Here is a 26,657-nt window from a genome sequence, read left to right as displayed (position 1 = left end):
TGCATGGCATTGTAGATCCTCTGTGTAATAAGACATGAAGACACACTATCTCCATTTCACACAACACTCAAGCAGGGAATTCACATGCACGCACATGCACACAAACAAACACACCTCAGATACATGTGCCAATGTTCAGAGTAAGTGTTTGTCTGCAGAACTCGTGAGAACCTTTTCAGCTAAAACGTTTCTTAGCAAGCTTCACACAACTGTACAGCTTCACACAGCTCTATAGCTTCACACACAGAGACACATGCTGAACTGACTGAGATGTGTTTGGATACGGCCGGCAGGTCTCATGCACTGGAGGTTTGACACAGTGAGTCTTGCTGTGTAAATGTGAGTGAGTGAGTGAGTGTGTGTGAGATTATGTTAGACACACTGAGGTGTGGCTGTGCTCTCACGGTCTCCATAGCTCCAGGAGTTTATTTGCCCATCCCCTCCACTCTATTCCCTCAATCTCTCTCTCCTCCTGTAGGCTGAAACTTCAACTCCCTGAGAGCAAACAGAGAGCCGAGTGCAGATCTAACACCAGGGCTGTATCCCAAATGGAACCCTATTCCCTATATACAGTTGAAGTCGGAAGTTCACATACACCTTCGCCAAATACATTTAAACTCAGGTTTTCACAATTCCTGACATTTAATCATAGTAAAAATTCCCTGTCATAGGTCAGTTAGGGTCACCACTTTATTTTAAGAATGTGAAATGTCAGAATAAGAGAGAGAATTATTCATTTCAGCTTTTATTTATTTTATTCTTTTATTTCACATTCCCAGTGGGTCAGAAGTGTACATACACTCAATTAGTATTTGGTAGCATTGCCTTTACATTGTTTAACTTGTGTCAAACATTTAGGGTAGCCATCCACAAGCTTCCCACAATAAGTTGGGTGAATGTTGGCTCATTCCTCCTGACAGAGCTGGTGTAACTGAGTCAGGTTTGTAGGCCTCCTTGCTCGCACATTGAGGTCAGGGCTTTGTGATGGCCACTCCAATACCTTGACTTTGTTGTCCTTAAGCCATTTTGCCACAACTTTGGAAGAATGCTTGGGGTCATTGTCAATTTGGAAGACCCATTTGTGACCAAGCTTTAACTTCCTGACTGATGTCTTGAGATGTTGCTTCAATATATCCACATAATTTTCCTGCCTCATGATGCCATCTATTTTGTGAAGTCCACCAGTCCCTCCTGCAGCAAAGCACCCCTACAACATGATGCTGCCACCCCCGTGCTTCACGGTTGGGATGGTGTTCTTCGGGCCTGCAAGCCTCCCCCTTTTTCCTCCAAACATAACGATGGTCGTTATGGCCAAACAGTTCTATTTTTGTTTCATCAGACCAGAGGACATTTCTCCAAGAAGTATGATCTTTGTCCCCATGTGCAGTTGCAAACCGTAGTCTGGCTTTTTTATGGCGGTTGTGGAGCAGTGGCTTCTTCCTTGCTGAGTGGCCTTTCCGGTTATGTCGATATAGGACTCGTTTTACTGTGGATATAGATACTTTGTACATGTTTCCTCCAGCATCTTCACAAGGTTCTTTGCTGTTGTTCTGGGTGTAACGGCTCTCGTTGGTGGTAGAAAGTGTAGACCAAGGCGCAGCGTGGAAAGTGTTCATGATTTTAATTTAAAAAACACTCAAACAAAATAACAAAATCGAAAACGCACAGTTCTGTCAGGCAACAGTAACTAAACAGAAAACAAGATCCCACAACCTAATGGTGGGAAAAAGGACTGCCTAAGTATGATCCCCAATCAGAGACAACGATAGACAGCTGCCTCTGATTGGGAACCACACTCGGCCAAAAACAAAGAAACAGAAAACATAGAATTTCCCACCCGAGTCACACCCTGACCTAACCAAACATAGAGAATAATAAGGATCTCTAAGGTCAGGGCGTGACGCTGGGATTGATTTGCACTTTTCGCAGCAAAGTACATTCATCTCTAGGAGACAGAACGCTGCGGCTGCGTGGTCCCAGGGTGTTTATACTTGCGTACTATTGTTTGTACAGATGAACGTTGTACCTTCAGGCGTTTGGAAATTGCTCCCAAGGATGAACCAGACTTGTGGAAGCCTACAATTTTTTTTCTGAAGTCTTGGCTGATTTCTTTTGATTTTCCCATGATGTCAAGCAAAGAGGCACTGAGTTTGAAAGGTAGGCCTTGAAATACATCCACAGGTACACCTCCAATTGACTCAAATGATGTCAATTAGCCTATCAGAAGCTTCTAAAGCCATGACATAATTTTCTGGAATTTTCCAAGCTGTTTAAAGGCACAGTCAAGTATATGTAAACTTCTGACCCACTGGAATTGTGATACAGATTATTTCACTGTATGCAAACAATTGTTGGAAAAATTACTTGTGTCATGCACAAAGTAGATGTCCTAACCGAGTTGCCAATACTCTAGTTTGTTAACAAGAAATTTATGGAGTGGTTGAAAAACGAGTTTTAATGACTCCAACCTAAGTGTATGTAAACTTCCGACTTCAACTGTAGTGCACTACTTTTGACAAGGACCATTAGCGCTCTGGTCAAAAGTAGTGCACTATGAAGGGAATACAGTGCCTTGCAAAAGTATTCATCCTCCTTGGCGTTTTTCCTATTTTGTTGCATTACAACCTGTAATTTAAATAGATTTTTTTATGTCATGTAATGGACATACACAAAATAGTCCAAATTGGTGAAGTAAAATGAAAAAAAATAGCTTGTTTCCAAAAATTAAAAAAATTAAAAATTGAAAAGTGGTGTATGCATATGTATTCACCCCCTTTGCTTTGAAGCCCCTAAATAATATCTGGCGCAACCAATTACCTTCAGAAGTCACATAATTAGTTAAAAGAAGTCCACCTGTGTGCAATCTAAGTGTCACATGATCTGGTCAGATGAGGTACTCTGGTCAGATGAGACTAAAATTGAGCTTTTTGGTCATCAAGGAAAACGCTATGTCTGGCGCAAACCCAACCCCTCATCACCCCGAGAACACCATCCCCACAGTGAAGCAAAGTGGTGGCAGCATCATGCTGTGGGGATGTTTTTCCATCGGCAGGGACAGGGAAACTGGTCAGAATTGAAGGAATAATGGATGGCGCTAAATACAGGGAAATTCTTGAGGGAAACCTGTTTCAGTCTTCCAGAGATTTGAGACTGGGACGGAGGTTAACCTTCCAGCAGGGCAATAACCCTAAGCATACTGCTAAAGCAACACTCGAGTGGTTTGAGGGGAAACATTTAAATGTCTTGGAATGGCCTAGTCAAAGCCCAGACCTCAATCCAATTGAGAAACTGTGGTATGACTTAAAGATTGCTCTATACCAGCAGAACCCATCCAACTTGAAGGAGCTGGAGCAGTTTTGCCTTGAAGAATGGGCAAAAATCCCAGTGGCTAGATGTGCCAAGCTTATAGAGACATACCCCAAGAGACTTGCAGCTGTAATTACTGCAAAAGGTGGCTCTACAAAGTATTGACTTTGCGGGGGTGAATAGTTATGCACGCTCAAGTTCTGTTTTTTTGTCTTATTTCTTGTTTGTTTCACAATAAAAACATATTTAGCATCTTCAAAGTGGAGGCATGTTGTGTAAATTTTAATTCCAGGTTGTAAGACAACAAAATAGGACAAATGTCAAAGGGGGTGAATACTTTCGCAAGCCACTGTATGGTGCCATTTGGGATGCTCTTGTGTCATACCCCTTCCTCCCCCCTACTTACATTAGCCCAGGTGCCAGGCTCAGGCTGCTCCTGCTGCAGCCAAATTGGCATTTTCTGGCCTAACAGTTTCACAATGCAACGTTGTAAAGTTGTTCAATGCAGAAACAGTCAGGTCCCCAAGCTGTGAGAACAGAGACTAGCCAGAGAATGCATTCAACCCTTAACCCTTTGACGTGTATGATCACATATTTGTGATTATTGTTGAGTACTCCCTGCAGCATACCATCGCAAATATGTGATTGGAACAATAGCAACAGAGCGTATGAAGCAACAAACACGTCTAAACAGCATTGTTGTCTGAAAAGGATCTAAAATGTTTTGTACTGATGGGAAATAAAAAGGTAATCACAACTTTATTCCTCAATTTCACCTTTTATTGTAAAAGATAAATGCGAAATTCATCTAAGCATCATACGGAACACATCCACAGCCAAACTCATTCCATAAACCAGTCTAAATAACAGGTTGCGGTGACAGAAAAACAAAACAAGTTAGCGAGCTAACAGCTAGACTTGTCTACAATGCACCACATCTCTAGTGAGCACAACGGATAAAAGAGATGCTGTTAGCTTAGCTGAGACGCAGCTAAATTCTTTATGATAGCAGCCATGTTTGTTTTTGTTTGACAAGCGAAAACTCCCTAATCCCAGAACGCCATTCACTATAAAACGCAAACAAAGTCGGCTGTGCCCATTGCCCGAAAAATATTAACTTAGATTGGCACCTGACTTCTGACAAGTCGTTTACAGTTTTTGACAAATCACAAAGCAAATCACACAGATCATTACCCCTAGTACAAGCCTACTGCCTAGCCTAACAGTAGCGCAAACACTAAACAGGGTTGCCAGATTTGGAAGAAACCATTTTAGGGGGTTTGTGGGAGGTAGTAATGCGGGAAGGTATGATGCAGGAAATATTACTATGATGGGGGATTTATCAATAAATTGGGGCAAACACGGGAGAATAAAAAATAAAACCCCTGGAAAGGGGGGTCTGAGCTGGCAACCATGAGTAATGATAGTTACAATCTAAGTCAGTCGAGTGAACCATCCCTTTAACTCGTTTTGTTATAACATATTTGGTCTGACAGACATTTACATGACAACATGAATGCAATCTATGCAAGAATCAGAATGCATGATGTCACCAGTACTTGAAAAGGTAAATACATTATGCTCCATACATACATAACGGCGTGTAACAGTAGAAACAACACCACGATATACAGAAACTATAATGATATTGTAATAAGGCACTTACTTTGATAGTAACGCACACATGTCCAAAGTTTTATCAGTAAGGAAAACAGCAATGAAGGCAAAGCGGGCGCCAGCTGGAAAATGTGCCAGGGGGAAAGTTTTGTGCAAGTTCTTTTCTGAGTGGAGATGCAAATGTCTGCATACTTGATCTGGGGAAACACTGGGAAAGTGCTTGGGGTCGCCTCGAAGAGAGACGTTTGTCCGGCTCAGTAAAGTCTTAAACATAAATTGTCCTTAACAGTGAAATGGGCTAATACTACGTGAATTAATGAGGACATGGAACACACCTCAATTAAAACTGTTGTTAGAAAACGACATGTTAGAAAATCATTTGAAATTGACAAGTTGAAACATAGCCTATAGATAATTAGCAGGTAGCATTCCTTGGTTTGAGCGCCTCGCGGGTTAACTATCATGTTGCGTAACAATCACATTATGGAACAGTGAGTGCACTGACATCACACGCATTAAAAAAAAAAAAAAAACTCACGCTGGGGCGTCCGTTAGAGAAATTTGGAACTCACGCGTTAAAAGGTTAACAATGCTTAATCAAATCAAACCGGGTAATACTCAACATTAAAAGGTACCATCTAGGCCTACGAAGTTCATAAAGGCTAGTTACAAAAGTAATTCAGTTCATTTATAGAATCCCTTCCTGGAACTACTGTATATACAGAGGTCAAAGACTAAACTAAAACCACATGATTGTGTAATTGAACAGACGCGTTATTGACTAAGAATCATGTCTGTCTCTTTTCTCAGTAGTACAGCACAGTAGTACACACACATACGCGCACACACACAGTTTGGGGTTTACCTTGAAACATGAAAGAATCGAGGTAATAATAATAATCCTGAGAAAAAAAGAAGAAACCTGCACACTGCTCTAGCTAGTATCACTGCTCTAGATAGTATCACTGCTCTTGATAGTATCACTGCTCTTGATAGTATCACTGCTCTCGCTAGTATCACTGCTCTAGATAGTATCACTGCTCTTGATAGTATCACTGCTCTTGATAGTATCACTGCTCTTAATAGTATCACTGCTCTTGATAGTATCACTGCTCTTGAGTAAGCCTCACGGCCTTATTCAGAGCTTTTAATAATAATAATAATTTCATGTTGCTGTGGTACATGATCCTCCTAATACAACTAGTAATACTGACAGGAGGAACAGAGAGATCCACTCACACGTCATCCACTGGGTTTACTGCTGAAAGCTGAGCTGCTCTCAATGATGTGCTCTTGGCTCATTGGTTTAAAATTGTTAAAATGTTTGCATAGTAACGGTAGAACATAATATTGAATAGCAGAGCCTGGGAGACAATCTGTAATCTCTAATCATGAAGTCAATAAGTTTCTACTGCTTGTCACGTGATCAATGATGAAAATGATCACACCAACAGGGAATGTCACTGATGGGTACATAACAAAACTCTACTACAACTAGTACTGTGTTGTTATGTGTTAATAATTTAGACTATGTTACCCAGCAGGCTATGTGGGCGGGGCAGGTGGTTGAAGAATGCCTTGCATGGCTAAACAATGAGTTTTCTAGCTGAAGTATATGTTCATTAAAAGTAGTTAAACCTTAGCCCCGGTTTGTCATAATACAAGGAACAAACATAACAAGTACTACATAAGACTAACCTGCCACATGCCATTTGTTGACCTGCTATACAACACTTTTTTTGATGTCTTCACTATTATTCTACAATGTAGAAAATAGTACAAAAAAAAAAAAAAAAAACTGGAATTAGTAATTGTGTCTTAACTTCTGGTACTGATACTGTATATACACACACACACTTCCATTTTTCTCTGCCTCAAGAGCCCCCTGTGGGCATGGGCCCCGGGGCCCATGCCCACAGCACTGCAAGCTTCAGCACTGCAAGCCCCTGCATTAATGAGGCCCTGGATCGGCACTATGCCGCTGTTGCAAGGGCACATTTTTCACTGGCTGTCGCCTGGTCACAAAAACAATGCTTGATAGGCAGCTTAAACTTCTTCAATTCAACCATTATTGGGTTAAAACACACATATACAGTACATTTGTGAACAGCCAACCACAATGCATAAGGCGCAACAAGCTAAATGAGAGAGCAGCAGTGTGAATCACATCAGTGCGCTATGTAGATATCAATAATAAGTGATATCCGTATCACCGTAGACTACACTACTACTGTCATCCTTACCTCCAAGCTTTTATTCAAGTTGAATAATCTTTGGACGTCGGCCACAGTCACACCATTGGAAGACATAGCTTGGCCTGTAGCCTATAAAAGCCTATTGCTGCACTTTTCCCGCGATCCATCAAATGTATTTGGTGTGTCATCATAGTGGTCACTGACTTGTGGTCAAACTTGCTCAGGAGAAACTTGCACCTTTTTTCAATGCTGATTTGACTGTCATTGAGAAAACAGAAAGCTGTCAAAAAATTTTTTTTACAAACATACAGTGGTGGAAAAAGTATCCAATTGTCATACTTGAGTATAAGTTTAGATACGTTAATCGAAAGTTACTCAAGTAAAAGTGAAAGTCACCCAGCAAAATACTACTTGAGTAAAAGTCTAAAAGTATTTGGTTTTAAATACACTGCTCAAAAAAATAAAGGGAACACTAAAATAACACATCCTAGATCTGAATGAATGAAATATTCTTATTAAATACTTTTTTCTTTACATAGTTAAATGTGCTGACAACAAAATCACACAAAAATTATCAATGGAAATCAAATTTATCAACCCATGGAGGTCTGGATTTGGAGTCACACTCAAAATTAAAGTGGAAAACCACACTACAGGCTGATCCAACTTTGATGTAATGTCCTTAAAACAAGTCAAAATGAGGCTCGGTAGTGTGTGTGGCCTCCACGTGCCTGTATGACCTCCCTACAACGCCTGGGCATGCTCCTGATGAGGTGGCGGATGGTCTCCTGAGGGATCTCCTCCCAGACCTGGACTAAAGCATCCGCCAACTCCTGGACAGTCTGTGGTGCAACGTGGCGTTGGTGGATGGAGCGAGACATGATGTCCCAGATGTGCTCAATTGGATTCAGGTCTGGGGAACGGGCGGGCCAGTCCATAGCATCAATGCCTTCCTCTTGCAGGAACTGCTAACACACTCCAGCCACATGAGGTCTAGCATTGTCTTGCATTAGGAGGAACCCAGGGCCAACCGCACCATCATATGGTCTCACAAGGGGTCTGAGGATCTCATCTCGGTACCTAATGGCAGTCAGGCTACCTCTGGCGAGCACATGGAGGGCTGTGCGGCCCCCCAAAGAAGTGCCACCCCACACCATGACTGACCCACCGCCAAACCGGTCATGCTGGAGGATGTTGCAGGCAGCAGAACGTTCTCCACGGCGTCTCCAGACTCTGTCATGTCTGTCACATGTGCTCAGTGTGAACCTGCTTTCATCTGTGAAGAGCACAGGGCGCCAGTGGCGAATTTGCCAATCTTGGTGTTCTCTGGCAAATGCCAAACGTCCTGCACGGTGTTGGGCTGTAAGCACAACCCCCACCTGTGGACGTCGGGCCCTCATACCACCCTCATGGAGTCTGTTTCTGACCGTTTGAGCAGACACATGCACATTTGTGGCCTGCTGGAGGTCATTTTGCAGGGCTCTGGAAGTGCTCCTCCTGCTCCTCCTTGCACAAAGGCGGAGGTAGCGGTCCCGCTGCTGGGTTGTTGCCCTCCTACGGCCTCCTCCACGTCTCCTGATGTACTGGCCTGTCGCCTGGTAGCGCCTCCATGCTCTGGACACTACGCTGACAGACACAGCAAACCTTCTTGCCACAGCTCGCATTGATGTGCCATCCTGGATGAGCTGCACTACCTGAGCCACTTGTGTGGGTTGTAGACTCCGTATCATGCTACCACTAGAGTGAAAGCACCGCCAGCATTCAAAAGTGACCAAAACATCAGCCAGGAAGCATAGGAACTGAGAAGTGGTCTGTGGTCACCACCTGCAGAACCACTCCTTTATTGGGGGTGTCTTGCTAATTGCCTATAATTTCCACCTGTTTTCTATTCCATTTGCACAACAGCATGTGAAATTTATTGTCAATCAGTGTTGCTTCCTAAGTGGACAGTTTGATTTCACAGAAGTGTGATTGACTTGGAGTTACATTGTGTTGTTTAAGTGTTCCCTTTATTTTTTGAGCAGTGTATACTTAAGTATCAAAAGTAAATTTAATTGCTAAAATATAAGTATGAATCATTTCAAATTCCTTATATTAAGCAAAGCAGACGGCACCATGTTCTTGTTTTTAAAATGTACGGATAGACATTATTTACAAAAGATGCATTTTTGTTTCGCGAGTCAGCCAGAGCATAGGCAGTAGGGATGACCACGAGTTCTCTTGATAAGTGCGTGAATTTCACAATTGTCTTGTTCTGCTAAGCATTCAAAAGGTAAGTACTTTGGGTTGTCAGGGAAAATGTATGGAGTAAAAAGTACTATATTTTCTTTAGGAATGTAGTGAAGTAAAAGTAAAAGTTGTCAAAATATAAATAGTAAAGTACAGATAACCCAAAAAACTACTTAAGTAGTACTTTAAAGTATTTTTACTTAAGTACTTTACACCACTGCAAACATACATTCTGAAAAGTAATCCTGGAAGTAATAACCAAAAGTACGTGTAATTTGATTACAATATTTTAGCTGGTAACGTAACAGGGTTAGGGAGTAACAGATTACATGTAATCCAAGATTATTACATGTAAAAACCAGTAACTGTAACCCGTTACTTCCCAATTCTCTTGACAGGACAACGAGCACGACAGATCTTCTACCAGGTGTAACAGTATAACTTTAATCCGTCCCCTCGCCCCGACCCGGGCGCGAACCAGGGACCCTCTGCACACATCAACAACAGTCACCCACGAAGCATCGTTACCCATCGCTCCACAAAAGCCGCGGCCCTTGCAGAGCAAGGGGAAACACTACTTCAAGGTCTCAAAGCGAGTGACGTCACCGATTGAAATGCTATTAGCGCGCACCACCGCTAACTAGCTAGCCATTTCACATCGGTTACACAGGCTAGACCCAGAGACCATCCTTTTCATTTAAATAGACCCTCCTTTTATTTTAAATAGACCCTCCTTTTATTTTAAATAGACCCTCCTTTTCATTTCATTTAAAACAACCTTGAACCAACACATTATCTCCACTAGATATCTCCATGGAGGGATACTACAGAGCAGCTCAGCAGAGAGAGAGAAAGAGAGAGAGAGCGGCTAGCTCTGTTTATCCTCAGTCCCCACAGACACTATTGGATTACTGCAGCAGATAGAAGACATAAGGGCTAATCAATAGTGTGGCAGCAACGTAGAGAGCTGAAGACTGCCAGGCTTCCTTGACATTAAGCCTTCACAACCCAGACTGAGGGATGTTAAACAAGCCCAGAAGATTTCTGGCACGGACAAAGTGAGTGGGCAACATGAAGAGGCAGCTTAGCTCCAGGGATCTACGTATTAAGATACTCAATTGCAGCAATTGCTGCCTTTCTTGGCTAGGACACACCTGAGATTGAAAGAGATTCAAATATTGCTGGAACTGCCATGGTAAAATAAAGAATAGATACAATTACCTCCAGTTTGTTTATATTGGCTTTATAAAATATCACTTTAGGTATCTTCCAGATATGTTGTCTAAACCCCGAAACAAATCGTATACGTCCGTTTTCTTTGTAAGGAGATGGAGTTCAATCCATTAAACACCAGCTCATCACAGACCATGATGCTTTGCCAAACAGAATGCAGCACCACCGCAGCTCTGTCCTGACTTCATCCTTCTGAGTAACTACAGTACATCACTATCATCACTCATAGAGACCACTAGGGATTCGTATTTTCACGATGAAGGAAAAAGGAAATCTACCAAATTTCAATACCTACTGCAAAAATCTGAAGTGGCCAATTAAATCGTTTATAACCAAGATATGGTCATTATGCCAGGGTTCTCCCAAAATAAGAGTGTCGCTGCGCCACATTGCCGGCGCCCCTATTTAAAGATTTCACAGCAAGTGAAACTGATATTTAGTAATGATGGAGTAACTTTAATCGGCAATGACATTGTTTCTTCACAGGCCGTTCATAAATTCTGAGAGTTATCATGTTCCTCAATTAATTCTGCGCATTTCAGCAGTAGCCCTGGGCTATGTCGACACATCGCACTCAGTACGCACCCAGTGTAAACTATAGAGTTGTCGAATCACACAAACGTTGAAACAAAATTTAAATTACCAAAGTTGCAAATCTTGCAAGATAAACTCCTACGAATGACAGAATATATCCTACTTGGCAAAATATAGTTTATGATTATACAGATCGCAAATCAGCTCATGAATAAATCTTCTTGCGACTACAGGGGGTGCTGTTTCGAATTAGCATTTTGTCGTCTCCAAATTAAACTGCCTCGTGCTCAATTCTTGCTCGTACAATATGCATATTATTAATTCTATTGGATAGAAAACACTCTCTAGTTTCATAAACCGTTGGAATTATGTCTGTGGGTGACCCAGAACTCTTTCTACAGCGAAATCCATGACAGATAGTGCGAAGGTCTGAGAGCGAAGCTCTGGTTTCAGATCAGTTTTTAAGGTCTGTGTGTATCCTATGGAACGACATGAACTGCACCCGCCTTCCCCTGGATGTCAGTAACCAATGAGAAGTGGAATGGGCTTTCTGCGTAGCTCTCAGAGGTTATAAAAGGCCAAGGAGTGAGGGTAGCCCCCCTTTCGACTCTGACCATTACGCAGAAGAGGACCTCAGGATGCCATTTTCAAAGGCTCGGTTATCAACGTGAAATGTATCCGTCTGTAATTTAATTCGATATAGGAGTTAGAAACATCATAACGTAGTTAATTTAAACCGTTTTATAGCAATTTATATCCGTTTAGTGCGATTTTGAGGCATTTCTATGTGATGCTCTTTGAAGCGCCGGGCACGTTTCGGGGTCCCGGTCGAACGTTAGTGGGCATTTCGACGGACAGAGGACATCTTTCGACCAAAAGAAGATTAGACCCAAGAAAGGATACATTGCCCAAGAATCTGATGGAAAATCACCTCATAGTAAGAAATATTTAATATGATAAATCGTTGTTCTGTCGAAATATTTTAAACGCATATTCCGCCATTTTGTTTGGTATAGCTTCGCTTGGCGAACCCTGTATTGCACAGTAAGGATAATTTTAGAAATGTAAATCAGCGATTGCATTAAGAACTAATTTGTCTTTCGATTCCTGTCAACCCTGTATTTTTTAGTCAAGTATATGATTAGCTTTCGATTAAACTAGATCACTCTGAAAGATGGCGTTCGACATTTTGAGGCTTGATTTGCTACTATTTTCATTGTATAACCACGGTTTTTTATGGCTAAATATGCACATTTTCGAACAAACAATATATGTATGTTGTAATATGATGTTACAGGAGTGTCATCGGAAGAATTCTGAAAAGGTTAGTGAAAAAATTTATATCTTTTGGCGATGATAACGATATCGCTCCCTTTGGCTTGAATTCATGCTGGGGTGACGTTTGCACATGTGGTATGCTAACTTATCGATTTATTGTGTTTTCGCTGTAAAACGCTTAGAAAATCTGAAATATTGTCTGAAATCACAAGATCTGTGTCTTTCCATTGCTATGCTTTGTCTATTTTTATGAACTGTTTTATGATGAGTAAATTGGTCATACACGTTGCTCTCTGTAGTAATTCTAGTCGAGTTGTGATGGTGGGTGCAATTGTAAACTGTGATTTCTACCTGAAATATGCACATTTTTCTAACAAAACCTATCCTATACCATAAATATGTTATCAGACTGTCATCTGATGAGGTTTTTTCTTGGTTAGTGGCTATCAATATCTTTATTTGGCCGAATTGGTGATAGCTAGTGATGGAGTAAGAAACTGATGGAGTTAGAAAAGTGGTGTATTTTGCTAACGTGGTTAGCTAATAGATTTACATATTGTGTCTTCCCTGTAAAACATTTTAAAAAACAGAAATGATGGGTTTATTCACAAGATCTGTATCTTTCATCTGGTGTCTTGGACTTGTGATTTAATGATATTTAGATGCTACTATTTACTTGTGAAGCTATGCTAGCTATGCTAATCAGTGTGGGGGGGGGGGGGGGGGGGTGCTCCCGGATCCGGGTTTGGGAGGCAGTAAAAGATAACGGAGAGATGATGAGAGGAAATTGTTTAAATATCAAGGTATTTTAACCAGGACCAACTCTGTTTAAAAAAAATCCATATCTACTCTCATACCATTTGTTGATCACACATTCTTCACCAAAGCTCTCATATGGGCAGCAATACGAGACAGCGCAGATAAGCGGGGGAAATGTTATAGCGGTATTTTGACATACATATAGGCGAGACGTGCTTTGCTAATGCAAACTATGGATTACAGTATAAAGTTAAGCATTTTCATGCGAGACAGGAGTCAGGATTTGGGGTTTCAGTGGGATTGGGACGATAGGAAAATAGCCTAGGCTCTATATAAAGCTATATAAGGCTACATTGTGAGTCAATAAATAAATAATACTGTTGATTAAGGCTACATTATTGCATGCTAAATATTTCTGCTCAGTGATAGATGAGCAAACTAATAAATGAGCTACCACTTCCACTTGTCCAGCCGAAGATCAATTAACCACATATACATACATAGACTCAGTTAAACAAAATCACAATGACGTATTATCAGACAAGTCACAGGCTTTTGGTCGGGAGTAGGACAGGCTGAAGAGTAAAATCCACTTGTATAACATGTTAGCAAAATGTTCTGATCAGCTAATATTTGAGCAAACTAGAATAAAGATGATCATTAGCACTCACCTCAATTTAGCTAACATTTCCCCAGCCTAATAGTTACCAAATACCAAACGGAGATAAGGTGGAAAAAAATATCTGACATTGATTGATTTATCCAGACGAGTCCCCCACGGTTGTCTCAAAGCAGCGGGATGGCGCTGTCCCAATCAAAACGGTGCGTGTGCTTTTTATTTATGGCGACTTTGTGGGAAGTAAATACGGTAGGTTAAAGGCTTCCATGCGACAACCTGTTTGGATAATGTGCAATTCGATTTTTTGCCAATCTGCTGCTGCACATGTGTATTTTGTGGAATTGCATTAGTGTGATATCAGACGACAATTTTGTCATTTCCCGTGTCTTGTCATTACATTTTTTCGGGAAATGTGAAGTTATCTTGGGACAGTCCCAGGATCCCGGTTACCAGTGTTAATCCCTAGAGATCACGCAAGACACCACAACACAGCTCATCCAGTCAAAACAGCTTGAAAGAGAGCAAGAGAGAGAAAGGAGAAATCACAAACCTGAACTGCAAAAATCTACTGCATCCATCTCTACACTACCTACACCGCCCCAGTGTCCCACACATCTCTACACTACCTACACCGCCCCAGTGTGCCACACATCTCTACACTACCTACACCACCCCAGTGTCCCACACATCTCTACACTACCTACACCGCCCCAGTGTCCCACACATCTCTACACTACCTACACCGCCCCAGTGTCCCACACATCTCTACACTACCTACACCGCCCCAGTGTCCCACACATCTCTACACTACCTACACCGCCCCAGTGTCCCACACAACTCTACACTACCTACACCGCCCCAGTGTCCCACACAACTCTACACTACCTACACCACCCCAGTGTCCCACACATCTCTACACTACCTACACCGCCCCAGTGTCCCACACATCTCTACACTACCTACACCGCCCCAGTGTCCCACACATCTCTACACTACCTACACCGCCCCAGTGTCCCACACATCTCTACACTACCTACACCGCCCCAGTGTCCCACACAACTCTACATAAGTGGAGCATTGAACAATGAGCAGGTAAAGTTACGGACAGTTCTGTAAGTGTTCAACATTCTGCTACAGACAGTAAGAGCCTGCCTGTGGATCCTCTGGGACGCTCCTACATACACCACACCTCTGCGAGAGGAACAGAGCTGCAGGCTAACTGTTTAGAATAGTCCACTGCACCTGGAAACAACAGAGTCCTACCACGCAGAGCTAAAGTCTAAACACAGACACTGCTGTTCAATTGAACAGAGAGCAGGAGATACAGTATAAAACATTAGCAGCACAGAAAAAGGAAGAGCACTCTATTGAACTGTGGTTCACCTCCAGTATCATTATGTGGATATCTATACATACATTTTCAACTATTCAATTGCCTCTGCTCCATAGAATAGAGTACATGGGTGTCCTTTCTAAGCAGATAGACTAAAGTATATAATTGGCAGATACACATAACTCATTATGATGCCATCATATGACCTTTTACCATTGGCATACAGAGCCAGAGTGAGAAAGGGAGGATGAGTGAGAGAAAGAGTGTCAGTGAGAGAACACTTTAAAAGTCTCTCTGTTTAATGGCTACAGATATTATCTTTCAGACGTGTAGTGAAGAAAGAGAAGGATAGAAATAGAGAGAGAAAGACAAAGAGAAATAAATGAAGATAGAGAGAAGATGGAACAAGATGAGGAAAGAGGGAGAGAGACAGAGAGCACTGTAGAGGAATGTGTGTGTGTGTGTGTGTGTTTGTTATTCAGGGAATGTCTCTGTCTCTCCAGCCTCACTGTGCAGCAGAGGGGAGGGAGAGGAGTGGATCACTCTTTGTGCCCACAGAATCACATGGCCCCAACGGTAGAGAGGGAGAAGGGTGAGAAACACAGAGGGGGATAGAGAGAGGGACAGAGGCAGTGTAGCAGCAACAAGAGGGAATAGGGAGAGTGAGAATGCAAATGAAAGAGGGATAGAAAGTGAAACAGAAACCGCTGTCGAAAGAATGAGAGGGGATAGAAAGAGGGAGAATGGTTTATTAAAGTGAGGAAAGAGAGAATGAGAGAGAGGTAGAGGGCAAGCTAGATAGCTTCCTTTGAGACCATTGCCTATACAGCTCCAGTCCTCTCATATAACCTGGTGTTTGTTTGCACAGTGGTTTCTATGACCGTGCTCTAGTCTTATGATGTTCTGGTAGGCAGGGAGAGGAATGTCCAACCAGCCTAACTGACGTCTGCATGTGGACTGGGAGACAATAGAGGGTTTGATGAGCTAGAATCAACATAGACATTTACTTGACAGAAAGGTCAATACAATATGAAGCTGCTTGGGAAAGCCCTGCAATCAAACCAAAATAAATGCTTAGCGTATAGGGTCTGATAGAGACAACTATAGCTATAGACAGTGATATGGCAAGTGATAAGGATATGGCATAGAGGCTAAAACATATGCATGAGCACCAGTGTTCTCCTTGTCTCATTCAGCAGCCATACTGTTATAGGAGAGCTCTAAAATTGCTGGCAAACTAACAATGTCCACACATTAGCCTACACTCCAAACCATAATAGTCCACCCACTGTCAACAAAAACATGACACTCAGAGAGAATGAAGCTTAATGAAGCCTAATCCAGCCCAGTCAAGCCCCGACACGGAGTGCAAGGTCCTCTCCCTTAACCAGCAATGTCTTACCAAGAATCAAAACGTGGCCCTGATGTTATTATATTCCTTCTGTGCAGCACCTTGTGAGATGTGACTACTAGAGGTGTTGAGAGAGGTGACACGGTCATAATGATGCATGTGGCTGCCACATGGGACGATCAGGCGTGGTGGCCGACGGGACAGGGTCACCCTCCCATCACTGATCTTGGGTCAGGAGCTGAAGGACAGAAAGAATAAAGAAAGAAAGACACAGAGACAGACAGAGAGAAAGAAAGAGAAAGAGGGAAAGCACAGAGGGCTTTCTTTGTAACTACCACCATGTACACACACACACACTCCCTCTACCTCCTAGCCTCACCCTTTCCTCATGCACACTCACAACATGTCTTTCTTTCACTCTCTTTCACTTGCTCTCCTATTCTCCCTCTCTTCATCAGTCTTCCTTTCAGTCTCTCTATCCAGGCCCCATTGTGGGCCTCTCCTAGTCTTTCCCTTGCCAGGACAGAGAAGAGGGAGAGTGGGAGCTCACCAGGACCAAAACAACAACAACAACATGACCTACCGCTACAGTCAATCGGAATCCCAAGAGTCAAATAACAACGAACCAATTCCTGGGCAGAGAATCAAACACCAGCCAATCTCTATCTGATGATTTGACAGCCTATGCCTATGTAGCTCTGGTGGCCTTCTTAAGGAGTTTGCACCATCTCGGTGGCTGCCAAAGAAACTGTAGGGCCGGGAAAGGGAGATAAGTAATTTGGAGGTCATTAAGATGAAACAGATGAAAAAGGGCATTTCTCCATCTAGATTCATCTGCTGTTATACAACCAAGAGGATGCAGAGTTTTTAAACAGTCCCTCACATTAGGCTCTCCTCACTGATAAACACATTTCCTTAGTGTTGCCAATGAGAGTGAATGCCACATGTTGAATCAGAGCTATGGAGAACTTGCAGTGAAAGAATCCCCCAAAATGTACAGTAATACATGTTTAAGGGGAAGTAGGTCATTTCAGAAACATGTAGATTCCTTACTTACAAACCACAGCTGCTAATCCCAATAAAACTACATAATGTTTTGAAGTTGACTTTCCTTGCTTTGCTAGTAATGTGTTCTCTCTCTTTCTTAAACAAACCAAAGCACATTTAAACAATGTTTTGACTGAAACACTTCCCCTGAGTATACATGCTTCCTGTGATGTTGTGGTGTTCTGAGAACAGCTTTTTAAAGGGTTGTTCAGAGATATTCAACAGTAAAGCTGGTTTATTAAGCCCATTATGGCCATCTGATCTAACTTGGATCTTATTGGACCACATCAAACCCAAGACTTTCAAATTCATTTTAGTACATAATATGCATTTCCTAGAGAAACACCAATTAGATGTAACATGTACGTTAAAGGACTACTTTAGAGTTGTTCTATGCATCAGTGGATCTGAGAAATAGAGCATGTAAACACAGGATTATGGGTAAAGGTTTCAACCCTCCACAGCAGCAGAACTGCCTATTGCCTATACTGTATGTACTGTACATGTATATTTACTGTGAACCGCAAGGCCAATTGCAGCCATTGCACATTCCTTTAGCTTTCATTACGGTCATGTCAAACAGATGCTGAGAAACAGAGTTTTAATGAAGCAGAGAAACCTAGCTGAGCCAAGGGAGATATGACTAGGGATATTTCCATGTAAAAGGGCCCATGAGCACCAACATGGGAAGTTCAGAGGAGCAGATCAAATGAAAGCTACCGTGCCTTGCAAAAGTATTCATCCCCCTTGGCGTTTTTTCCTATTTTGCATTACAACCTGCAATTTCAATAGATTTTTATTTGGATTTCATGTAATGGACATACACAAAATAGTCCAAATTGGTGAAGTGAAAAAAATAACTTGTTTAAAAAAATTCTAAAAAATAAAAAACTGAAAAGTGATGCGTGCATATGTATTCACCCCTTTGCTATGAAGCCCCTAAATAAGATCTGGTGGAACCAATTACCTTCAGAAGTCACATAATTAGTTAAATAAAGTCCACCTGTGTCCAATCTAAGTGTCACATGATCTGTCGCATAATCTCAGTATATATATATATATACACACACCTGTTCTGAAAGGCCCCAGAGTCTGTAACACCACTAAGCAAGGGGCACCACCAAGCAAGTGGCACCATGAAGACCAAGGAGCTCTCCAAACAGGATAAGTTGTGGAGAAGTACAGATCAGGGTTGGTTTATAAAAAAAAATATCAGAAACTTTGAACATCCCACGGAGCACCATTAAATCCATTATAAAAAATTGACAGAATATGGCACCACAACAAACCTGCCAAGAGAGGGCCGCACACCAAAACTCACGGACCAGGCAAGGAGGGCATTAATCAGAGAGGCAACAAAGAGACCAAAGATAATCCTGAAGGAGCTGCAATGCTCCACAGTGGAGATTGGAGTATCTGCCCATAGGACCACTTTAAGCCGTACACTCCACAGAGCTGGGCTTTATGGAAGTGTGGCCAGAAAAAAAGCCATTGCTTAAAGAAAAAAATAAGCAAACACATTTGGTGTTCGCCAAAAGGCATGTGGGAGACTCCCCAAACATATGGAAGAAGGTACTCTGGTCAGATGAGACTAAAATTGAGCTTTTTGGTCATCAAGGAAAACGCTATGTCTGGCGCAAACCCAACACCTCATCACCCCCGAGAACACCAGCAGCATCATGCTGTGGGGATGTTTTTCCATCGGCAGGGACAGGGAAACTGGTCAGAATTGAAGGAATAATGGATGGCGCTAAATACAGGGAAATTCTTGAGGGAAACCTGTTTCAGTCTTCCAGAGATTTGAGACTGGGACGGAGGTTAACCTTCCAGCAGGGCAATAACCCTAAGCATACTGTTAAAGCAACACTCGAGTGGTTTGAGGGGAAACATTTAAATGTCTTAGAATGGCCTAGTCAAAGCCCAGACCTCACTCAATCCAATTCAGAAACTGTGGTATGACTTAAAGATTGCTCTATACCAGCGGAACCCATCCAACTTGAAGGAGCTGGAGCAGTTTTGCCTTGAAGAATGGGCAAAAATCCCAGTGGCTAGATGTGCCAAGTTTATAGAGACATACCCCAAGAGACTTGCAGCTGTAATTACTGCAAAAGGTGGCTCTACAATGTATTGACTTTGCGGGGGTGAATAGTTATGCACGCTCAAGTTCTGTTTTTTTGTCTTATTTCTTGTTTGTTTCACAATAAAAAATATTTTGTATCTTCAAAGTGGAGGCATGCTGTGTAAATAAAATGATTTAAAAAAATCTAAAATATTTTTAATTCCAGGTTGTAATGCAACAAAATAGGAAAAATGCCAAGGGGGGTGAATACTTTCACAAGCCACTGTAGGAGTCTACATTTTTTGGAAATTAAGGCATATATGCATTTTTCAGGAATAAGCAAAGGCTTTGATTTCTGGTCAAACAGATGGAAAAGGGGTCTTAGAAAACATCTACCAGAGAAAGTCTTAGAAGGTATTAGAAATACATCAAAACACAATAATATTGAAGTAAAGACCCTGCCAACTAATATCAACACATATTTAGTTTAGTATAATTTGTTCTGGCTTCTGTAAGTCTAAGAAACATTGCCTTGTAATTCCTTTACCAAAAACCCACATATCTTTAAGGTATTTTCTAATTTGAGGAGGGAGGATAATGAAAGTCCACAGAATAACAAATAAAGGTAGACCTATCAATTAGTTGGTGTTTTTACTGATATCAATTTTGTTTAAGTGATTTAACTCAAAATTCTGTTCCCAAATCAGTTATGTTCAGCTGATAACTGTTTTCTTTCTGTCATCTGGTGGTCAAAGCAAAAGTTTGAAAAGTCTGGACAAGCCCTCCCTCCCGCTCTCTCCAATTAATGTCACCTCTTCCGTCTCTTACTGACACCTACCCATGAGCCCCGCTCTTTCCATTTACTGTAACCAGCATCCTCACCCACTGAGCATCGACCGACACCGGACGTCCCTGGACGTTGAAAAGTAGTTGAAATTTGTTCAGTCCGCCCTGGCCTTGATTTCAACATTGTCACGTTCCTGACCTGTTTTCTGTTGTTTTGTATGTGTTTAATTGGTCAGGGCGTGAGTTGGGGTGGGTAGTCTATGTTATGTGTTTTCTATGTTGGGTTAATGGTTTGCCTGGTATGGTTCTCAATTAGAGGCAGGTGTGTGTCGTTTCCTCTGATTGAGAGCCATATTAAGGTAGGTTGTTCTCACTGTTTGTTTGTGGGTGATTGTTCCTGTGTCTGTGTTTACCACATGGGACTGTTTCGTTTGTTCGTTCGTTTTAGGTAGTCTGTTCCTGTTCGTGCGTTCTTCGTCTATATGTAAGTTCGTTTGTTTCAGGTCTGTTGCCTTCGTTTATTGTTTTGTAGTTTGTTTCTAGTGTTCATTAGTGTTTCGTCTTTCATTTAATAAATTATCATGTATTCATCACCCGCTGCGCCTTGGTCCGTTCATTCACCACAAGACGAACGTTACAGAATCACCCAACAAACCCGGATCAAGCAGCGGGTTAACGGGCAACAGCGACAGCAGCAGTGGTTCAAGGAGGAATGGACATGGGAGGAGATTCTGGACGGAGAAGGACCCTGGGCAGAGCCAGAGGAGTGTCGCCGCCCAAAAGCGGAGCTGGAGGCATCTAAAGCGGAGAGGCGGCATTATGAGGCGCTAGCAAGGCAGAGCGGCTGGAAGCCCGAGAGGCTCACCCAAAAATTTCTTGGGGGGGGGGCTAAAGGGTAGTGTGGCGAGGGCAGGTAGGAAACCTGCGCCCACTTCCCATGCTTACCGTGGAGAGCGAGAGTACGGGCAGACACCGTGTTACGCAGTAGAGCGCATGGTGTCTCCTGTACGTGTTCATAGCCCGGTGCGGGTTATTCCACCTCCCCGCACTAGCCGGGCTAGATTGAGCATTGAGCCAAGTGCCATGAAGCCGGCTCTACATATCTGGCCTCCAGTACGTCTCCTCGGGCCGGTGTACATGGCACCAGCCTTACGCATGGTGTCCCCGGTTCGCCAACACAGCCCAGTGCGGGTTATTCCACCTCCCCGCACTGGACGGGCTACGGGGAGCATTCAACCAGGTAAGGTTGGGCAGGCTCAGTGCTCAAGGGAGCCAGTACGCCTGCACGGTCCGGTATATCCGGCGCCACCTTCCCGCCCCAGCCCAGTACCTCCAGTTCCAGCACCCCGTACTCGCCTTATGGTGCGTGGCCCCAGCCCAGTACCACCAGTGCCTACACCACGCACCAGGCTTCCAGTGCGTCTCCAGAGCCCTGTTCCTCCTCCACGCACTCTCCCTGTGGTGCGTGTCTCCAGCCCAGTGCCTCCAGTTCCGGCACCACGCACCAAGCCTCCTGTGCGTCCTCAGAGCCCTGTACGCACTGTTCCTTCTCCCCGCACTCGCCCTGAGGTGCGTGCCCTCAGCCCGGTACCACCAGTGCCGGTACCACGCACCAGGCCTATAGTGCGCATCGAGAGTCCAGTGTGCCCTGTTCCTGCTCCCCGCACTAGCCTTGAGGTGCGTGTCTCCAGTCCGGTACCACCAGTTCCGGCACCACGCACCAGGCCTACTGTGCGCCTCAGCGGGTCAGAGTCGTCCGTCTGCTCAACGCCGCCTGCACTGCTCGTCTGCCCAGCGCCGTCTGAGCCATCCGTCTGCCCAGCGCCGTCTGAGCCATCCGTCTGCCCAGCGCCGTCTGAGCCATCCGTCTGCCCAGCGCCGTCTGAGCCATCCGTCTGCCTAGCGCCGTCTGAGCCATCCGTCTGCCCAGCGCCATTAGAGCCGCCCGTCTGCCACGAGCCATTAGAGCCGCCCGTCTGTCCCGAGCCATTAGAGCCGTCCGTCAGTCAGGAGCCGCTAGAGCCGCCAGCCAGTCAGGAGCCGCTAGAGCCGCCAGCCAGTCAGGAGCTGCCAGAGCCGCCAGCCAGTCAGGAGCTGCCAGAGCCGCCAGCCAGTCAGGAGCTGCCAGAGCCGCCAGCCAGTCAGGAGCTGCCAGAGCCGCCAGCCAGTCAGGAGCTGCCAGAGACGTCAGCCAGTCAGGAGCTGCCAGAGCCGCCAGCCAGTCAGGAGCTGCCAGAGCCGCCAGCCAGTCAGGAGCTGCCCTCCAGTCATGAGCTGCCCTCCAGTCATGAGCTGCCCTACAGTCATGAGCTGCCCTCCAGTCATGAGCTGCCCTCCAGTCATGAGCTGCCCTACAGTCATGAGCTGCCCTCCAGTCATGAGCTGCCCTCCAGTCATGAGCTGCCCTCCAGTCATGAGCTGCCCTCCAGTCATGAGCTGCCATTCAGTCCGGAGCTGCCATTCAGTCCGGAGCTGCCATTCAGTCCGGAGCTGCCATTCAGTCCGGAGCTGCCATTCAGTCCGGAGCTGCCATTCAGTCCGGAGCTGCCATTCGTCCTGAGTTGTCCCTCTGTCCTGAGCTACCTCTTTGTCCTGCGCTACCTCTTTGTCCTGAGCTACCTCTTTGTCCTGAGCTACCTCTTTGTCCTGAGCTACCTCTTTGTCCTGAGCTACCTCTCTGTCCTGAGTTGTCTCCTCTATTTTAGAGGGGCGTTGGTGAAGGTTCCTGGACCATGGTCGGGGGCGAGGGTCGCCACTCAAAGGACGCTAAGGAGGGGGACAAAGACAGTAGTGGAGTGGTGTCCTCGTCCACCGCCGGAGCCGCCACCGCGGACAGATGCCCACCCAGACCCTCCCCTTGAGTTTTAGGGGTGCGCCCGGAGTTCGCACCTTGAGGGGGGGGGGTTCTGTCACGTTCCTGACCTGTTTTCTGTTGTTTTGTATGTGTTTAATTGGTCAGGGCGTGAGTTGGGGTGGGTAGTCTATGTTATGTGTTTTCTATGTTGGGTTAATGGTTTGCCTGGTATGGTTCTCAATTAGAGGCAGGTGTGTGTCGTTTCCTCTGATTGAGAGCCATATTAAGGTAGGTTGTTCTCACTGTTTGTTTGTGGGTGATTGTTCCTGTGTCTGTGTTTACCACATGGGACTGTTTCGTTTGTTCGTTCGTTTTAGGTAGTCTGTTCCTGTTCGTGCGTTCTTCGTCTATATGTAAGTTCGTTTGTTTCAGGTCTGTTGCCTTCGTTTATTGTTTTGTAGTTTGTTTCTAGTGTTCATTAGTGTTTCGTCTTTCATTTAATAAATTATCATGTATTCATCACCCGCTGCGCCTTGGTCCGTTCAGTCACCACAAGACGAACGTTACAAACATCCACAGATGTCTGGACCAGCCTTAATTTGGGTTTAACATAGATATCCATGATTGGTTGAGATTTGGTTCGGTCCGGACCAAATCTGAACCAATGATAGACGTCTTTGTTTCACAAGTTTGGAGAGCACAGTATATATATATTACATTACAGTAGATCACAGTACAGTAAATAAAATGTAGATTATAGCTCAGTACAGTCCTGTACTGTACAGTAAAATAGAGTTCAATACAGTACACAGTTGAGCACACTAGAGTTGAGTATACTATAATGTACTTAACTGCACTCTACTGAGCTGTACTTAGATGTCCAAACTTGTGAAACATAGACGTCTATGATTGGTTAAGATTTGGTCCAGTCCAACCAAATTTGGTCTTGTTTGGTGGCGGAGCTCATTTAAATAATAGCCAGTGCATAGAATAATACCCAAATATGCAAAGGAAGATATTGGTGTGTACCTATCACCATGAAGAGACTGACATTCGTATCCATAATTATGTATTTCTGTGTAGTACAGACCCATCATGAAATTTCGCAATTTTGTTACCGGGTGCAAATCCACTTACTGTAGTTCAATAACCAAAAGAGATTGTTTCAAAACTCAACGTGTCATGTCATAGCTGACACCCCATTCTTTCTTCAAACATCTTTTCATGTTAATTCAGAACAAATATTTAAGAGTTTTTGGAAAACATGCTTACATAAACTGAGGGAGATTTGACTGAAATTCTGTTACCAAACTTTGCAGTTCTTCCAGTAAATGCGTTTTTGTAAAAATGTCTGTGTAAATAGTTAAATGTAGTCCTTGTGCATAGAGTTGTATGGTTTGTTAAACTTTGAAATAAAAGGTTTTTGTTTTGGCATACATTTTCAATCTCAGCGCAAGTCCGTTACCGTGCAACTGCCCAAATACACAACTGCTGATGGTTCAGCCTGCCCAGTCAAAAGGGGTCAAACACAGCCCTAGGCAAAGACTCAGACTATAAGTTCTAGGACAACAGGCGCCTTCAGAACCACCTGTTTCCAGGTGGAAATCAAGGCCAGCAGTATTGGTATTTACCCAAGTGGAAAAGTAAACTGATAAACTCTGATTATTCCGGCGCTCAAAGTCTGATTATGCCGGCGCTCAAAGAAAGGAATGGTTGTCATGGGAGACGAACCTTCAGCTTCAGTAAACAACCCACAATGCAACACAAAACAATATTCTGTGGGAAGTTTTTGTCCATGCTATCCTGGATTCCTTGGGATGTCGCAACTCTCACATTACCCCATTGAAGTTGAAATTAAAAATTGTTAAGGTAAGGGTTAAAGGTTAGTGTTAGGTAAGCGTTATAGTTAAGGTAAGGGGTTATGGTTAGGGTTTAGGGTACCCCAAGGATCCCGGATAGCACTAACCGGGAAGTTTTGCCCCCTCTTCCTCCTTGCCATGGAGAGGTTATTCCTCTCCATGGAAATGAATCATCCATACATACAGTAGGAGAAAACTGGGACTTAACACAGCGACTGCACAAACAGTACTTACATGTACAACCATTAAAGGTAGTAATGGGTAGTAAAGTACAGAATGTAACAATGGTATTAACTGATGGTCAACTTACACTACATGACCAAAAGTATGTGAACACCTGCTCGTTGTACATCTCATTTCTTCCACACCGATCTCGACAAACCATTTTTGTATGGACCTCGCTTTGTGCACGGGGGTATTGTCATGCTGAAACAAGAAAGGACCTTCCCCAAACTGTTGCCACAAAGTTGGAAGCATGGAATCGTCTAGAATGTCATTCAGTGGTGGTCAGTGCCGTTTAAGATGAGGGAGGACAATTATATTTTTCATGAACATGACCTTATTTCTATGACAGCATATTGGATGACTGTCATTCATATTCAATTCACCCAGTTCAATGTAACAGCGATAGGTTTAGGCGACTACATGATACTCAAATTTTCCCTATACCCATCATGAGTTTGCTACAACTTAGCCTATGAATGAAAGTTTACAACATAGGTGCACACACGGCGAGAGACAAATTTGAGGTGACACAGTGACAGAAAGTAACACATTCAGTACCACCTTGCACACTCTTGCATGCATCTAGCTGATATAGGGTGTAATCATTAGTCCAACAGTGGCAAACAAATGTTTCTATTGGACAAATTCAGGTATGTTTATCCCCATTTTGTTCCGTTTGCTTCCGTTTAAGAAATATTTGAACAGCATCGCCGGAATGAATACACCACTGATCACACAAACACAGTTCACTTTCATAGCAGCCACGTTGTATTCCTTCTTGCATCTATGCGCTCTCCTCCTCTCACCTTTTCACTTCGCTTGTGGACTTCAATGCACAACAATTCAACTGTATGTGACCAGGTGAAAAAAACTTTCCAAGCCAAACCGTATCATAACCGCTACACACAGCCTACATCGTTGTCACCATATTAGCTAATGTAACGACATAGTCAAAATAGCTAATGAAACTAATGGGTTAGTAAACCTGCTACAATCATGCAGTAACGTTACAGTGTACAGTCAGTAAGCAGTTTAGCACTTACACCGGCGGCCCTGGTGGCAATAAATTAGTCAAACCAAAAGATTACCTTGACTTGGAAGAGTTCCAGTGTTGTGTTGGATAGTCATAGCCAGTTAGCTAACATAGCATCTATTTGTTGGAGCAGGGTGTTTGAGTAGGCTAAACTAGCTAGCTGCATTTGTTAGCTAAGTAAGTGAAACTGAAAATAAATGACACTCTATCTTGCGTCTACTTCATTTTGGAAGAAATTAATTTGTTCAAAACTGTTAAACTATTGTCTTTCTCTCTTTTTGAGTCAACTACTAACCACATTTTATGCACTGCACTGCTAGCTAGCTTATGCTTTCAGTACTAGCTTCATTCTCTGATCCTTTGATTGAGTGGACAACACGTCAGTTCATGCTGCAAGAGC

General features: G+C 43.4%; 1 protein-coding gene across 2 annotated transcripts in view; it reads right to left on the bottom strand.

Annotated features, from left to right (window-relative positions):
• The window catches only part of LOC120063333 (phosphatidylinositol 4-phosphate 5-kinase type-1 beta-like), a 92,968-nt gene that overhangs the window by 52,529 nt on the left and 13,782 nt on the right, over positions 1-26,657 (bottom strand). The window contains exon 1 of one of the 2 annotated variants that reach the window (XM_039013657.1): positions 4,973-5,415. The exons of the other annotated variant lie outside the window; for it this stretch is intronic. The gene's annotated coding sequence lies outside the window, so the exon portion shown is untranslated. Of the gene's footprint in view, positions 1-4,972; positions 5,416-26,657 lie in introns of those variants that run through there. 2 annotated transcript variants of the gene reach the window in all.

This window comes from Salvelinus namaycush, chromosome 18 (assembly GCF_016432855.1).
Source record: "Salvelinus namaycush isolate Seneca chromosome 18, SaNama_1.0, whole genome shotgun sequence".
Lineage (NCBI taxonomy): Eukaryota > Metazoa > Chordata > Actinopteri > Salmoniformes > Salmonidae > Salvelinus > Salvelinus namaycush.
Note: the sequence above shows the minus strand (reverse complement) of the source record. Positions and strands in the feature narration are given on the sequence as shown.